Source organism: Balaenoptera borealis (assembly GCF_965194805.1).
Source record: "Balaenoptera borealis genome assembly, chromosome: 2".
Taxonomy (NCBI): domain Eukaryota; kingdom Metazoa; phylum Chordata; class Mammalia; order Artiodactyla; family Balaenopteridae; genus Balaenoptera; species Balaenoptera borealis.
This window is the reverse complement of record NC_138867.1, coordinates 178,279,382-178,296,785: the sequence shown is the minus strand read 5'-3', so window position 1 is coordinate 178,296,785 and position 17,404 is coordinate 178,279,382. Positions and strand designations below refer to the sequence as shown.

Below are 17,404 nucleotides of genomic sequence, written 5' to 3'. Positions count from 1 at the left end.
TTATTTTTAGCCGCGCCGCGGGGCTTACAGGATCTTAGTTCCCCAACCAGGGATCAAACCCGGGTCCCCTGAAGTGGAAGCGCAGAGTCCTAACCACTGGACCACCAGGAAATCCACAGTAACATTCTTGGCTCCCTGAAATGATCTTTTCCATTTACTTGTTTACTGTCCAGCTCTCCCTCTAGAGCATGCATTCTCAATGGGAGTGATACGGCTCCCAAGGGGGCCAAAACTAATTCTTGGGTGGCAAAAACAAAACAAAACAAAACAAAAAAACCTTAGACATGGCAATGGCTTGTGGCCCTCCAAAGCCAACCCTCCCAGACAAAATCTTATTCCTAAACATTTAATTTCTGTTGTTAGGGAGAAATTAAATGTAATTAGATTAAAACTGATTTAAATTAAAGATAATTCCATTTTTCTCCTATAGAGAAGCAATAATGAAAAAAATAGTAAAAACTGCTGCAGACTGCTGCACAAAGCAGACATTTGCCTGCTTCGTTCATCTCTGGGTCCCCAGCACCCACAGGGTGTCTGAACTTAGTGCTCAATTAATGGGCATTTGGGATGGGGTAGGAACCATATTATAAAGGACTTTTTAAACTAGACTAAAGAGCATAGGCTCTTTATCCTGCAGGCTGTGGGGTGTGGGTGAGGTCACTGACATGTTTTGAGTGGTGACCCAATGTGACCAGATTTTCTTGTGAGAAAGATTATTCTGGAAGCCTGTAGAGGATAGAGTGGAAAGGAATAAATTAGCAGGAGTCCAGGAAGGAGGCTGGGAAAGTAAGTAAATAAAGAGGGTGGTTGGGAATTCCCTGGCGTGCAGTGGTTAGGACTTCAAGCTTGCATTGCAGAGGTCACAGGTTCGATCCCTAGTTGGAGAACTAAGATCCCACAAGCCATGCAGCGCCACCAAAAAAAAAAAAAAAAGACAGACAGAAAGAGAGTGTCCACACAGAAGAAACTATTATAAAGTTTGTACAGAGAGCCTATAAACATTTGTGCAAACTCACTCAAGTTTACTCCAAGGAGTGCAAAATCCAAACAATGTAGCAGATGGGCAAAACTGTAAAAAACTGATCTTATCCAATGGTAGCAAAGATGTAGAGAAAAAGACACTCCCACACTTTGTTAGTACGTGAAATTATGCAAACTCTTTGGATGGAATATTGACAACACCTACTAAAACTTAAATGCACATATGTATTTTCCTTTGAACTAGCTAATAATTCAACCTGTGAGAAAAACTTGTAAATGTATGCAAAGATGTGAGAATAAGCTATCTGGGCAGTATTGTTTATGATAGCAAAAACTAGCAATGCCTATCTGTCCGTTCATGGGGCTGGTTAAATAGATTAAGACATGCTATGCTCTAATCTATTAAATGCTATGCAGTCTTTAAGGAAGTAGGTCCCTTTGTGGTCATGTTAAAAAATATATCTGAGGGACTTCCCTGGTGGTCAAGCGGTTAAGACTCCACGCTTCCAATGCGGGGCACATAGATTCGATCCCTGGTCAGGGAATTAAGATCCCACATGTCAGCACGGTGCGGCCAAAATTAAAAAAAAAAAAAAAAAAAAAAATATATATATATATATATATATATATATATATATATCTAAGATAAGGAGAGAAAGCAAGATATAAAATGGCATATGCTATAGGAAACAATTTTTGTAAATCTTTAATAGCACATAGATATGTAGATATATGCAAACTATTTTTGGAAAAGAAATATCAAACTGTTGCTAAAGGATGCTTTGAGAGGAAGCCATTAGGAAAGAAAAGCTTATTTTTTGGATTTTTCTGTTGTATTTAAAATTTTTATCATGTGATTTTTTTTTGGTTTAAATATAAACATATACATAACTACAAAATTGTACTTTGTATATTAATATATAACACACATTCATGTAATATATGCGAGATGTAACATATAAATGTATTTTAATATGTTTTTCATATCCAGGAACTTGCACTTCTTCTTCCAGGACTGGCCCAAGGAAATACACATCCAAGTGCACTAAATCATCTGTAAAAAAGTGTCCAGCACAGTGTGGCTTAAAGGATTGGAAAATTGAAAGCTGCACAACCATCATGATTAAGGGATTAGCTAAATGTCGGCCCACTCATATGAACACCACCCCTTGAGGGAAAACTGTGCCCATTTCTGGCTGCCCAGAAGGACGTTAACCACTAAACACTGATGCTTCTGGGTGTTTCAATTTGGCCTCATCTTTACAGGCATACTTCGTTTCATTGCGCTTTGCAGATTTTTTACCAGTTGAAGGTTTGTGGGAACCCTGTGTTGTCAGATAATGGTTAGCATTTTTAGCAATATTTTTAAATTAAGGCTTTTTTTTTTTTAATTTTATTTATTTATTTATTTATTTTTGGCTGTGTTGGGTCTTCGTCCCTGTGCGAGGGCTTTCTCTAGTTGTGGCGAGCGGAGGCCACTCCTCATCGCGGTGCGCGGGCCTCTCACCATCGCGGCCTCTCTCGCTGCGGAGCACAGGCTCCAGACGCGCAGGCTCAGTAGTTGTGGCTCACGGCCTAGTTGCTCCGCGGCATGTGGGATCTTCCCAGACCAGGGCTCGAACCCGCGTCGCCCGCATTGGCAGGCAGACTCTCAATCACTGCGCCAAAACTGGGAACAATTTGAATTAGTTTCTGCCATAACAAAATACCACAGACTGAATGGCTTATAAACAACAGAATTTTATTTTCTCACAGTTCTGGAGGCTGGGGGTCTGAGATCAAATTGTCGTTCTGAGGCCTCTCTCCCTGGCTTGTGGATGACTGTTTTCTCCCTGTGCCTTCACATCATCCTTATAAGGACACCAGTCATATTGGTTTGGGCCCACCCTAATGACCTCATTTTACTTATCTATTTTTTAAATATAGTTAAGTATAGTTGATTAACGGTATTGTGTTAATTTCAGGTGTACAGAAAAGAGAGAGGGAGGGAGAAGGAGGGAGGGGGAGAAGGAAGGAGGGAGAGGGGCTGAGGAGGGGGGCTCCCTCCCCCTCCCATCCTCTCCCTACTGCTTTCTCTTTCTGCTTCAACAACAACCAGGCGCCTTTTAAATAAGCCCTGAAGTAAATGTTTATGCTTGGACGGCCTGACCTCCTCGCTGACCTCCAGCCCGGGACCACCGCTGAGAGATGAAGTCTGCGGGGCCCTGGGCGGCGGGCTGCCTGACACCCAATCTCTCCTCGTTTACGAGGCAGCCGCCAGCTCCCCTCCCTGACTCCCCAAGAATTTGAGCCTTTTTAATATGTGTCGATAATGCCATGAACTACTATTTAACTTTTCCACGAGGACCCATGTCCCGAAATGTAGTGGTTTTCAGACTTGACTTCACTAGAGAACCCCCAGGGAAGGGAGAGACGTCTCTCCCTCCCTTTCTCTCCCTCTCCCTCCGTATCTCCGTCTCCCTCTCTCCTCCTCCCTCTCCCTCTGGGGTGATGCCCGATGAGCTCAGATGCGCAGATGGCCCCCCATCCCCTCTCTGTGCCTTTCATGGCGGCTGGGCCTTCTCACTGTGGCCTGGGCACGGCCTTGACATTCAGACATCGGTTCCTGCAAGGACACTTGCGTTTGGTCCATACCGCGTGTGGCTGCAGCCTGTGCTTCTCCCGTTCAGCATCTTCAGTAGATGGGGGCTGTGCATGAGCCCTTCATCTTCCCCGCAGACACCACTGGTGCTTGCTCGGCCTCGCGGGTGATGCGGGGGGCACGGGGGACAGTCCTGTGTCCCCACCTTCTTGGGCTGCAGACAGGCCACGTTGGTCCTGTGGTGACTGGCGGCTTCCAGGAGAACCCCACCGCAGAACCGGAGAGGTGGCCCCGGAGAAGGTGGCGTACGCCTGGGGCCGGGCCTCACCAGCCAGCCACGGGCCACCTGCAGCAACAGGCCTCTCGCCGTCCAGGGTCTGGGTGTTCGGGCGCCGTGGGGATGAGCTGCTGTCTGCACGGCAGCCGAGTTTGTATTGTTGAGCCCGGGGAGGCCCCTGGGTGGCTCCTGGAGAGCCTGGCCGCATTTCTTCCTGCCCTTGGCCTTAGAGCCCATCACGGTTTCCACCATTTCTGGTTCCAAAAGGACCTGTGTTCATAAAGACCACGTGTTAGGACAGCACCAAAGTGTCTAGAAATCCAGGCCAGGAGGAGGAGGGAGGGGGATTGGCTGTGCCCGCCAGTGGCCTGAGAGCCCTGCCCGCCCGCAGAGACCTGGCCCGGGGCCCGTGGGGAGGGCATGGCCCACGGTCCCCAGCGCCGGCCGTCTCTGGGTTCCAGGAGAACTGCACGATCCTCGGGGAGCTGGTGAGGCTGCAGGCCCAGAAGTCCCACCTGCTTGGGTTCAGCACGCGTGCCGACTCCGTGCAGGAGATGAACATGGCCAAGACCAGCCAGGTGGTGGCCACTCTCCTAGGTAACCCCGCCTCCCCCTGGGGCCCAGTGGGGAGGGCGTCAGGCGGACCTTGACTGGACGTGGCGCTGCCTGAGACCCCACTGTGTCAGCCCTTGGGGGTCACCTTCCCGGACCCTTCATTCTGCCTCGAGGGGCGCAGGGTGGGGAGCGGCTGGGGGGCCGCCACAGGGACGTAGCCGAGCCTCTCCCCTCCGCCCGCAGATGAGCTGGCCCAGAAGCTGAAGCCCCTCAGGGAGCAGGAGCGGCCGTGACCCTGGAGCTAAAGAAGGCCGAGTGCAAGAGGCGGGGCCTGCACTCTGACGGGCCCATCAACGCCTGGGACCTGCGCTACTACATGAACCAGGAGGAGGAGACGCGCTACCGCGTGGACCAGTACCTGCTCAGTGAGTCCTTCCCCATGCAGGTGGTCACGCGCGGGCGGCTGGGCATCTCCCAGGAGCTGCTGGGGCTGACCTTCGACCTGGAGAAGGGCGCCAACATGTGTCACGAAGATGTGAGGCTCTACACGGTCCAGGACGCGGCCTCGGGCAAGGTCATCCATCGGAAAGTTCTACCTGGACCTCTACCCTCGGTGCGTGCGTGCGTGCGGGAACCTGTCGACCGTGGGCAGGGGCTCCTCTGCGGAAGCTGGGCCTCACCCCGCGTCCCTCCCCAGGAAACGGAAGTCCGGGCACGCGGCCTGCTTCGGCCTGCAGCTGGGCTGCCTGCGGCAGGATGGGAGGCGCCAGATCGCCATCGCGGCCATGGTGGCCAACTTCACCAAGCCCCCGCCTGACCCGCCCTCCCTGCTGCAGCACGATGAGCTGGAGACCTACTTCCACGAGTTCGGGCACGTGATGCACCAGCTCTGCTCCCAGGTGGGTGCGGGCGTAGGGCTGCAGTTAGGGGGGTGGGGAGGGCCCGGGCGCGCGCGTGGTCCTCAGGCAGACCCTCACCACGGGATTCTTCCGCTGACGTCACCCCGCACGTGGCGACGCCCTGGGGGTCAGCTTCCATCATCAAACCCCACTCACTGGGTGCATAAACAATGGAAATGGATGTCCTCGAGGCTCTGGAGGCTGGAAGCTCCAGATCAAGGTGTCAGGACTGGTTCCCTACATGTTAAATACATGTACTCAAGAGTTGCCTTTAAAAAAGACAAAAGAAAGGAACGTTGCCTGCAGGTCTGGTGACAGCCGGTGATGAGAACCAGAGGGAAGGCTCTGGGGCCGGGAACGCCGTGCCCTGTGAGGCCCTGGGGCTACTGCCAGTCTCCGTGGAGGCTCAGCAAGTCCCAGTGACTTCCCCACGGGGGGGCCCCCAGCTGAGCGTCTGGGCCCCGGACCCAGTGCTCGTTCAGTCTTCCTGCGGTCAGCCCTTCGTCCTGAGAGCGATGCTCTCACAGGCTGCACCGGAGCGCGTGGGGACACTTTACTGAGCTGTGCAGCCGTCACTACTGCCCTGTTTTGGAACATCTCCATCACCCCAAAGATGTCCCACATGCCCTTAGCTATCACTCCTTCCCCTCGTCAGCCCCTGACAAATGGGAACCCACTGTCTGACTCTGTGGATCTACCTGTTCTGGACGTTTCCCCTCAGTGGGGTCACACCCTGTGTGTCCTTCTGTGTCTGACTTCTCTCACTGAGCATCGTGTTCTCAGGGTGCATCCACGTGGCAGCGAGTGTCAGGGCTTCACCCCTCTGCGTGGCTGAGGGACGTCCCCGTGTGTGGAGGGACCTCTTATTACTAGTATGTTTATGAGCAGAAGGTTTTGACTTTGAATTTCAGTCTATTCACTGTTTTCTTGCACGTTTTGTGTCCTATGGAAGAAATCCTTCTCTAACCCGAGGCACTAAGAGTTTCTTCTAACTTTTCTGCCGAGAAGTTGTGTAGTCAAGCTTTTCATTTTGTTGTTGTCCACTGTGGTGGAGTGTTTTCTGTGGTGTGAGGCTGGGGGTCACCCTCTGTCACCACGTTGTCGCCACCGATCCCCACGCAGCCACATGTGATGTGCGTTTCTGTTTAGAGACACCTGGTCTGATAGCAGTTGTTGATTCACTCACTGCGGGGCTGTAACCCTCACCTAAAGGAAGCTCATCTAACACACGCACTGTCCCCGTGAGCACATCACCGCCCTCCTGCACTTGAGACACCGGCCAACACTTCAGCTCTATGTTCGGAGCCGTGTTGAGCAGAGAAATCACCCCGAAAACACAAAAATGCACACATCGGGGCATTCAGCAGACCGTGAGAAGGACGCTTGTTTGCAATTGGGGGCTGGAACCGGAAGTTGGGGGTCGAGTGACCCAGGAGTGAGGAGGCAGCGTCTGCCCTGCTCCCTGGGGCCTGGGAAGGACATGCCAGGGTCACTGGGCTCGTATGGACCCACACCTGCCAGGCCTGGGTTCCAGCCGCACTGTGTCAGGCGCCGTGTCTTCAGCAAGAGTTTCAGGCACAAGAGAGGAACGACGAGCACCTGCCAACGGCCGCCATCCGGATCCTCTGTGTCTGCGCCTTTGCCTCCTGGGCGCGGGGCTTTGGCTGGAGAGTGTTGGCTCCGTGGGTGGGCAGGGGGCGCGGTGACCCGCAGGTCGCCTGGCTCTCTGCCTCACTGTGTCCCGGGCAGGTCTGGGGTCCAGGGTGGGCCCTCCTGCAGCTCCACAGGCCGCTTTGCAGGCCGAGTTCGCCATGTTCAGCGGGACGAACGTGGAGCGGGACTTCGTGGAGGCACCTTCACAGATGCTGGAGAACTGGGTGTGGGAGGTGGAGCCGCTGCTCAGGATGTCCCAGCACTACCGCACGGGCAGCGTCGTCCCCCAGGAGCTGCTGGACAAGCTCATCAAGTCCCGGCAGGCCAACACAGGTGCGGCCGGGCCGAGGGAAGGGAAGGGGGCGCCTGGACCGCCCGGCTGGAAAGCACGGCCTGGACACAGAGCCAGCGCCCGGCCCCGTCTCCTTCCTCCTGCACGGAGGCTGGGGGCCACGGGAGGCTGACGAGCGTGGCGTCCGCCTTCACCCCCTCCCTCCTCTCTTGGCTGAGCCCTGGGGCCCCGCGGGTCCCAGTGGGCCCACCCCCCGGGGCCTGTCCCTTCAGGTCCTCCCAGCTGCCTGACACCCCTCTGCCCCCAGCATGGACCCCAGAGCCCTCAGCTCTTCCCGCTCCTGGTCCAGCAGGACGGGGTCCCTGCGGCACCCTGGACGGGCGGGCGATGGGCAGCCCGGCCCCTCCTGGGAGGCAGCCCCGTGGGGTGGGGAGGGGGGCGGGCATGGCGAGCCACCCATGGTCGAGCGCGTCACCTCGGTGCGTGGCGTGGGGCGCCGTGGCTACACGCATCTTGATGGCCGGGATCAGACGCAGCTCTGCCACCAACTGGCTGGGTCCCCGGAGGCCGGTCACTGGACCCCATTGTCCCTGTTCACCCTCTGCAACGTGCGTGACCCGAGGACCCCCTCACAGGTGGTCGTGAGGGCTGACCGAGTCGGTTTGTGTGGAGGACAGAGAACAGTGAGGCCAGCAGATGAGGAAAGAGCTTGTCACTCATGGTTCTGGGCAGGGGCACGCCTTGTCCCCTAGGGCCTCCCAGGAGCACGAGGGTTCGGCAGGAATGAGGGGAGGGGTGGCTGGGGACTGGAGCCTGAGGTGTGGGTCCCCGGGAAGGAGCAGGCTCAGGATTGGCTAGAATGAGCCCGGGGCTCCGGGCCTCTCCGGGGTGATGAGGGCAGGGGGACGGTGGCCCCGAGTGTGGGAGCCCCATACAGAAGGGGCTGGGGTGCAGCCCTGTGCTGGCTGGTTTGCGTCAGAAAGTGACAGACGCGGTGAACGCGGGTACCAGGCCCGACCCAGGGCTCAGCGACAGTTCTTGTTCCTCAGCACAAACGCTGTCCCGCTTCGGCCGGTGCTGTGCCTTGCGGTGGAGGAAACCGGGACTCAGAGGACTGTGGGACTCCGGCATCCAGGGTGGCGCCCGGGCACGTGGGCCCCGAAGTCCTCCGGAGCGGCGGGCACATGGAGCTTCGAGGCTGGGGGAGGTGAGAGTGTGGACATTGGGGCTGCGCAGACGGCCTTGACACTTGAGAACCACTGGCCGGAGGGACCACGGGGACGCCCATGGAGGGGGGCGCCCAGGAGAGGCGGCCTGCTGGCGCGGGGCGGGGTCCTGAGTGCCGCCCCACCCTCCCAGGGCGCCCTGTGCTCCTGCCCAGTCGTGGCCGGTGGGGCCGTGAGGCTGCAGGGAGGCCAGTGCCTGGCACGGCGCCTGCTGCCCGCAGAGGCCCGGCGTCCCTCGGGCTGCTTCTGAGCCAGGTGTGCCCGACGAGCCCCTGCGCCTGGCAGAGCCAGCGGGCACGCTCCCCCAGCGCCCCTCCTGTCCTCGGACAGGCACGTCTGCTCAGCCCGGGAGCGGGGCCGGGCGCGCTGAGTCCTGGGCCGGTCAGGGGGCGCAGCCTGGGCAGGTCCTCGAGGCGCCCCGCCTGCTGCTGGCCCGGCAGGGGCCCCGGGGAACCGGCACCTTCCTCTGCGCCCCACGTCGCTCCCTCCCCCAGGCTGGTCTATTTCTCCCTGTTTCTGCAAACCAGATAGACCCTGAAGAGACAGAAACTTAGCTCCGTTGAAATGGCTGAAGCTTAGGCTGTCACCTTGGGTTAACTCCTGAGGAGGGTCTTAACAGTTAGGACCCTAGACCCTTTCTTTCCCATCTCCCTCCTCTCGTCCGCCTCATCCGCCTCTTCTCCCTGAACCCCCCTCCGTGCCCCCGCCCCCCGATTTTACGGCCGTCTTCTTCCTTCAGAAAATCAAGAGCATCAAGAAGAAACTGAGTCTCCTGTGCCTCGACTTCAACAAGAACCTGAACGGGGACGTGACCTTCCTGCCATTCACGCGCGAGGAGCTGGGTGCGTGCGGGCCCGCGGGGTGGTGGAGAGGCGTCCGTGTGCCCCTGACCCCCGGGAGGGCCTTCTTCTCCTGAGGCGCTCAGAGTGTTTGGGTCCCAAGGTTCTGGATCCTTCCGAGGGGAAGGTGGCTGTCTGTCTATCGAGATTCTGCCCCGAAGGGAGTTGTCCCTCGAGACCCCGCCCACCCCCACCCTCCACCCCCCCACCCCCCCCCACCCCCCGCTCTCTGTGATGTTTCTTTAACCTCACAGGGTCCTCCGCCACCTGACCCGTCGTGGGGTCTTGAAGGGCTGGGTCCTGGGCGGCTTTTTCAGCTTCTGCCCTCTTCCCCGAATGCTTTATTTTGAAAACTGCACACCTGTAGGGAAGTGGCAAAAATAGTACCAGGGAGACCCCGTGTGCTCCCCGGGCCCGGCCTCCCTACGTGGATGCCGTGTGCGCTTTTCCTGCGCCGGGGCCTCCGGACACGTCGCCAGGAGCAAGGGCGCCTCCTGAGTCCCCGGGTGCAGGCCCCCCTCGGGAAGCAGAGCGTGGAGCTGTCCCCCAGCCATCCCGATGGTGGTCATTTTTAAAAATTTATTTATTTATTTATTTTTGGCTGCGTTGGGTCTTCGTTGCTGCACGTGGGCTTTCTCTAGTTGCGGCGAGCGGGGGCTCCTCTTCATTACGGGCTTCTCATTGCGGTGGCTTCTTTTGTTTCGGAGCACGGGCTCTAGGCGTCCGGGCTTCAGTAGTTGTGGCACGTGGGCTTCAGTAGTTGTGGCTCCCAGGATCTAGAGAGCAGGCTTCAGTAGTTGTGGCGCACGGACTTAGTTGCTCTGCAGCACGTGGGATCTTCCCGGACCAGGGCTCGAACCCCTGTCCCCTGCATTAGCAGGAGGATTCTTTTTTTTGTTTGTTTTTTGTAACCAAAACATTAATCCCAAGGATTCTCACACAACATATTACAAATGACAGCATGAAAAAACAAATCTTGCACAGTAACTCAAAGTTCAGCTCTACAATGGACCCTTAAACTGGCAGAGGACATTGGTATCTGGAATAGTCTCAAATTTCCAAATAATATTACAAAGAGTTATGCATTCATATATAGCAATCACAGAAGGAACTTATGACCTAAAGCAAAGGTAAACTAACTTTCTTGAAACTTCTTAGATTCTAAACCCACTGGACAACCTCTTGTCCGGTGTGAAGACTGGTGGAATTTTTAAACCTCTAATCTAGGGTAAAGGTGCAGCTTTAATTTTTACCTGCTGGCTTGTGTTCACAGCAGCTTTTAAAGACTGCTTGCTTAACTACAGCTGCATACCATATCCCAGCTACAGAAAGTCTTTTCAATGTTTGCCAGTTTTGTTTCCATCATATTAAACATCACACTTTAGCTGGGCAGGAGTTAGAGTTTTATTATCAGTCTAGGCAGGACTAAAAATTCAAAGCAAATTCAATTTTGCTTAAGGAAACATTGTAAGGTAACAATTCTTCGTATTACATGCCTCATATGACCCATTTCAAACCATAGAGAATGACACCTTTATGTGTCACTGTTCCAAGAGACAAACAAATGTGAACAACTAAAACATTTAAAAAGTGCACCAAGCTTCGGAAGTCTCAAACAAAACTTGAATTTTCTGTACATACTCTTGCCAAATGAAGTTACTGCCTGTACACCACTCCTCTTGCAAAGTGGTCTTCTATCTCCTTTCATTTGGCCTAGATCGGCTAGGAGACGTAGAGAAAGATCGGGACGGCTTGTGATTTCTCTCCTGGGACAGGGATCTCTCTCTTCTCCTATATCTAGAAAGGGACCTGCTCTGGCTGACGGAGAAGGCTCTCCATCTTGGAGATGTGTGGGAGGTGGAGGACTCCTCCTCCGATAATCATGTCGAGGGCGACGACCCCAAGAAGGAGGCGGTCACGATTCCGACTTCTCTTTTCCCCATTCGACAGGTCCACTCTTACTCCGCAGCCACATAGCGTTCTCCCATCTAGTTCTCGGACAGCATCGGCTGCATCTGGGGGATCTTCAAATTCAACTAAAGCGAAGTCGGTAGGGTTTCTAGCAACCCACACACTTCGGAGTGGTCCATAATAGCCAAAAGCTCGTTCCAATTCAGTCGTGTTACCGTCGTTTCCAAGATTCCCTACATAAACTTTACACTCCAACGGACAGGAATCACGATGCATTTCGAGATCTCGGGTTAGAAATGCGGAGGCTCAAATCCACACACCCTTGGCTGGGTCTTCCCGGTCCCCTCCCGCCTGGCACCCGCAGATGCTCTCTCACACCCGTCATCCACGAAATGGGCTGGGAGGCGGATTCTTAACCACTGCGCCACCAGGGAAGTCCCCCCGGCCGTGGCAGTCTTTACGTTTCTGGCCCCATCTGGCTCGAGCCAGGCCTCAGGCATCGCGTTTAGTTCCTGTCTCTACAGGCTCCTTCCCAGTTGATCGGTTCCTCAGCCTTTTACAAACTTGCTTCGGTCTTGCCCCCGTGGACAGTTTTGCAAACTCCAGGTCGGGTGGGCAGCAGCCTGTGAGCTCTGCCCGGGGTTCAGACGGGGCTGAGCATCCTCATCGGTTCTGTGTAACAGGCTGTTGCATGAGATGTGACACCTCGTTTGCCTCTGGGCGGCTAGATTTCGGGGACAGCCACGGATGCACGCTGACCCAGGCAGGTGCTTCAGGTCCATCACTCCAACCTCTGCTGCCCTAACTTCTGGTCCCCAAGCCCCTGTCCCGGGCAGCAAGACCCACGTGGCTCCCGGGTTTCACGGGCCACAGGGTGATCCCGGGCCTCTGGAATCTGGCAGCTGAATCTGCTCGCACAAGCTGTCCTGTGGGGCTGCTTTTCCCCCTGTATGTCCAGCCCGGGGCCCTGCTGTCTTGGCCCGGCCTCCCGGGGGAGAGGGTGAACCCCAGCTCCCTGGAGTAGACATTCAGAGCCCCGGTGACCGGTCTCACGGGGCTGGGGCGGCGGCTGGACATGTGTGGCCAGCCTGGTGCGGTTTGGCCCTGTCTGCAGTTCCAGCTCCAGCTGAGCAAGAGCCTCTCCGTGTTATTTTCTCCTGGTTGTGTAAGGATCCCCGGTGTCATTTTACAGAAATGTCGATAGTGTGTTCTTTCTCTGATTTCTCCCTGATTCCTCTCCTCCCTCTCCCTCTCTGTCCCTCCCTCTCCCTCTCTCCCTCTCCCCCCTCTCTCCCTCCCAGAGAGGGAGAGACAGGGAGAGGGAGAGAGGGAGAGGGAGGGAGGGAGGGAGGTTTTACTATATCCTATAATATGGTTTATTATAGGATATTGAATATAGTTCCCTGTGCTATACAATACGACCCTGTTGTATCTATTTTATATACAGTACTTTGTATCTGCTAATCCCAAACTCCTAATTTATCCCTCCCCTACCCCCTTCCCCCTTTGGTAACCATAAATTTGTGTTCTATATCTGTGAGTCTGTTTTTGTTTCGTAAGTTCATTTGTATCACAGTTTGGATTCCACATGTAAGTGATATCTTATGGTATTACTCTTTCTCTTTCTTCACTTAGTATGATAATCTCTAGGTCCATCCATGCAGCTGCAAATCCTAATGACCTCATTTTAATTCAATCACTTCTTTAAAGACTCTATCTCCAAATACACTCACATTCGGAGGTACTGGGGGTTAGGGCTTCGACATATGAATTTCCGGGGGACACAGTTCAGGTCATAACACAACTCAAAAGTCCATCAACAAATGGACGGACAAAAAACTGTCTTCCATCTCTACAATGGAGTACCACGTAGCAATAAAGAGGAGCAAATGACATTGATGCACGGTGACACGGATGCATGTCACAGACACAAAACAATAGATACCATATGATTCCATTGGTGTGAGGTTCTCAACCAGGCGAGACTAATGCTTAGTAACAGAAATCAGAACTGTGACCATCTCTTTATGGGGATGGGACCCACTTGCGAGGGGTGCCAGGCAGGTGATGGGAATTTTCTCCATCTTGATCTGGGCGGTTGATGACACAGACAAATACACACGTAAAACATCCAGCTACCCTTAAAAAAAAGGGGTCAGATCCTTAAAAAAAATCCAGCTACACATATAAGTTCTGTGCATTTTAATAATAAAATCTGGAGAGGAACAAAGCAAAGATCAGAGTCCCTCCATCCCAATTCTCTGCTTTATTTTGATTGTAGCAGTTCTCACTCTTTCAAATCCCCTTGTTCGTTGTGGAGTTTGGCTGCCTGTCTTGTTCTTGAGACAGGCAGGGGCGGCATTGGTCTGTCTTATTGCTACGTGCATGCCCAGCCCCAGAACCAGGACTGCAATAGTCAGCGGTAGATCAGTGGTTGTGTGACGATGTCTGTGTAAGTTTTTGATTGGTAGTTGCAAACGATTGCATGTCAGTGTGGACAAAGCTGACAGGCACATTACACATGTGCGTGATTATGGTCACCGTGGTGATGATGGGGTGTTAGAAAGGCTTCCTCATGACACAAAAAGAGGAAACAAGTGCTGACCATTTGTTTTGGCTGTCGTGGGATTCAGCATCTTTTTTTCTATAGCTTGCTTTTTAAAAACTGCAAACATGCTTGAGGGAGCAAAGCAGGTTGCAGATAGATATGTGTGGTAGAATAGATTAACCTAATGTTTCTAAACACACAGAGAATAACTGAGTTTAGGGACATGTGATAACTGTGGGAAAACCTGGACAGGAAGGAGACAGACCAACACTTTCATAGTGGTTGTGTCTGGGGAAGCAGCAGACGGGGATCCGAGAGGCACACAAATGGGCTTCCGCTGTGACTTGAATATTTATTTCACTAAAAAAAGACCAAAAAACCCCTCCTTCTGTTGTGGAAAACAGTATGACAGGTCCACAAAAAATTAGAAATAGAATTTCTGTAGAATAGAAATATGACCCAGCAATTCTACTGGGAATTGAAAGTGTGGTCTCGGGACTTCCCTGGCAGTCCAGTGGTTAAGACTCCAAGCTTCCATTGCAGGCAGCACGGGTTCGATCCCTGGTCGGGGAACTAAGATCCCACATGCCATGTGGCATGGCCAAAAGATTAAAAAAAAAAAAGGGGGGGGGTCTCAAACAGATATTTGTACATCCACATTCATAGCAGCATGATTCACACTAGCCAAAAGGTGGAAGCAACCACAGAGTCCATGAATGGATGAATGAACAAAATGTGGTCCATTCATACAATGGAATACTGTTCAGTCTTAAAAACGAGGGACTTCCCTGGTGATGCAGTGTAAGAATCCGGCTGCCAATTCAGGGGACACATGTTCGAGCTCTGGTCCGGGAAGATTCCACATGCCACAGAGCAACTAAGCCCGTGCACCACAACTGCTGAGCCTGCACTCTAGAGCCCACAAGCCACAACTACTGAGCCCGTGCACCTAGAGCCTGTGCTCCACAACAAGAGAAGCCACCGCAGTGAGAAGCCCACTCACCTCAATGAAGAGTAGCCCCAGCTCACTGCAACTAGAGAAAGCCCATGCACAGCAATGAAGACCCATCGCAGCCAAAAATAAACAAATAAATTTATTTTAAAAACTATTAAAAAAAAAAAAAGGAAGGAACTTCTGAGAATTCCCTGGTGTTCTAGCGGTTAGGACTCTGTTCTCTCACCACTAAGGGCCCGGTTTCAATCCCTGGTCAGAAAACTAAGATCCCACAAGCTGTGCGGCGTGGCCAAAAAAAACCTAAAGAGAAGTATTTTAAAAAAGAGAGCGGAGGAACTTCTGATACTTGCTACAATGTGGATGCACCTTGAGGACATCATGCTCAGTGAAATAAGTCAGTCACAAAGAGCAAATACTGTGTGATTCCACTCATATGAGGTCTCTAAAGGAGTCAAATCCAGAGAGACAGAAAGCAGAATGGTGGGTGCCAGGGGCTGAGGTTGGGGAGGGATGAGGAGTTAGTGGGGTTTTTTTTTGTTTTTTGTTCTTAATTGAAGTATAGTTGATTTGCAATGTTGTGTTAATTTCTACCGTACTGCAAAGTGACTCAGTTATACATATACATATTCCTTTTCATCGTCTTTTCCATTATGGTTTATCACAGGATACTGAATACAGTTCCCTGTTCTATACAGTAGGACCTTGTTGTTTACCCATCCTATATATCACAGCTTGCATCTGCTAATCCCAAACTCCCAGTCCTTCCCTCCCCCACCCCCCACCCCCGCCTCCTTGGAGACCACAGGTCTGTTCTCTATGTCTGTGAGTCTGTTTCTGTTTCTTAGGTAAGTTCATTTGTGCCATATTTTAGATTCCACACGTAAGTGATATCAGATGGTATTTGTCTTTCTCAGTCTGACTGACTTTGCTTAGTATGATAATCTCTAGGTCCATCCATGTTGCTGGAAATGGCATCATTTCACTCGTTTTTTTATGGCTGAGTAATATTCCATTGTATATACATAGCACATCTTTCTTCAAAATTTTATTTTATTGAAGTATAGTTGATTTACAATGTTCTGTTCATTTCTGCTGTATAAAGTGATTCAGTTACACATATATATACATTCTTTTTCATATCCTTTTCCCTTACGGTTTAACACAGGATACTGAATATAGTTCCCTGTGCTATATAGTAGGACCTTGTTGTTTATCCATTCTCTATACAGTAGTTTGCATCTATTAATCCCAAACTCCCAATCCATCCCTCCTCCACACCCCTAGGAGTTGGTGTTTAATGGGGACAGAGTTTCATTTTCACAAGATGAAGAGACTTCTGGAGATGCATGCTACTGATAGTTGCACAATGTGAAATTACTTAGTGCCATTGAACTGTACACTTAAAAATGGTTAAGATGGTTTAAAAATTTTTTTAAATCTCAGTCATGATTCTTGACTGAATAAATTAGATCATTAAGGGTTACAAAATGATTACCTCAGTCTATTCTTTCACCTACATTTATTAATTGCCATTCTATTGGAAATAGAGCTTTCTTCTGATCAGCAGGCACGATCTGGTTATCATGAAACACAGTCCCTGCTGAAAAGACGGAAAAGGCTGCAATGATTTAAAAATGTGGCATTTGTAGGAATTCCCTGGCGGTCCAGTGATTAGGACTCAGTGCTTTCACTGCCGGGGTCCGGGTTCAATCCCTGGTCAGGGAACTAAGATCCCACAAGCCGTGCTGTGCGGCCAAAAAAAAAAAGGGGGGGCATTTGTGAATAGTCACCTCAAATGGTAATGAGGTTTTTTTGTGTGTGTGTGTTTGTTTGTTAATTTTATTTGTTTATTTTTGGCTGCGCTGGGTCTTCATTGCTGCGCACGGGCTTTCTCTAGTTGCGGCGAGCGGGGGCTACTCTTCGTTGCGGTGCATGTGCTTCTCATTGCGTGGCTTTTCTTGTTGCGGAGCACAGGCTCTAGGTGCCCGGACTTCAGTAGTTGTGGCACGTGGGCTCACTAGTTGTGGCTTGCGGGCTCTAGAGCACAGGCTCAGTAGTTGTGGCGCACGGGCTTAGTTGCTCCATGGCATGTGGGATGTTCCCAGACCAGGGTCGAACCCGTGTGCCCTGCATTGGCAGGTGGATTCTTAACCACTGCACCACCAGGGAAGTCCGGTAATGAGGCTTTGAGCACCAGTGGATTTCCATTGATTAAATGTATGCCAATCTGCAGCCACTGTGGAAAACAGTATGGAGGTTCCTCAGAAAACTAAACATAGAATTACCTAGGGGGTTACTTACAATTTGGGACTTCCTTGGAGGTCCAGTAGTTAAGACTTCACCTTCCAATGCAGGGGGTGTGGGATCGTTCCCTGGTCAGGGAACTAAGATCCCACATGCCTTGCAGCCAAAAAAACAAAACATAAAACAAAAACAATATTGTAACAAATTCAGTAAAGACTTTAAAAACGGTCCACATCAAAAAAATCTTTAAAAAAAAATTATCATATGATCCAGCAATCCTGGGCATATATCTGGACAAAACTCTAATTCAAAAAGATACATCCACCCCTATGTTCATTGCAGCACTATTCACAATAGCCAAGACATGGAAACAACCTAAATGTCCATCAACAGATGAATGGATAAAGAAGATGTGGTACATATATACAATGGAATACTACTCA

General features: G+C 51.9%; 1 pseudogene across 1 annotated transcript; it reads right to left on the bottom strand.

Annotated features, from left to right (window-relative positions):
* Nucleotides 1-10,156: 10,156 nt before the first annotated feature.
* Nucleotides 10,157-11,600, bottom strand: LOC309623261 (serine/arginine-rich splicing factor 3 pseudogene; annotated as a pseudogene). The gene has a single exon. The product of its transcript is annotated as a serine/arginine-rich splicing factor 3 pseudogene (transcript).
* Between the last annotated feature and the right edge of the window lie 5,804 nt (nucleotides 11,601-17,404).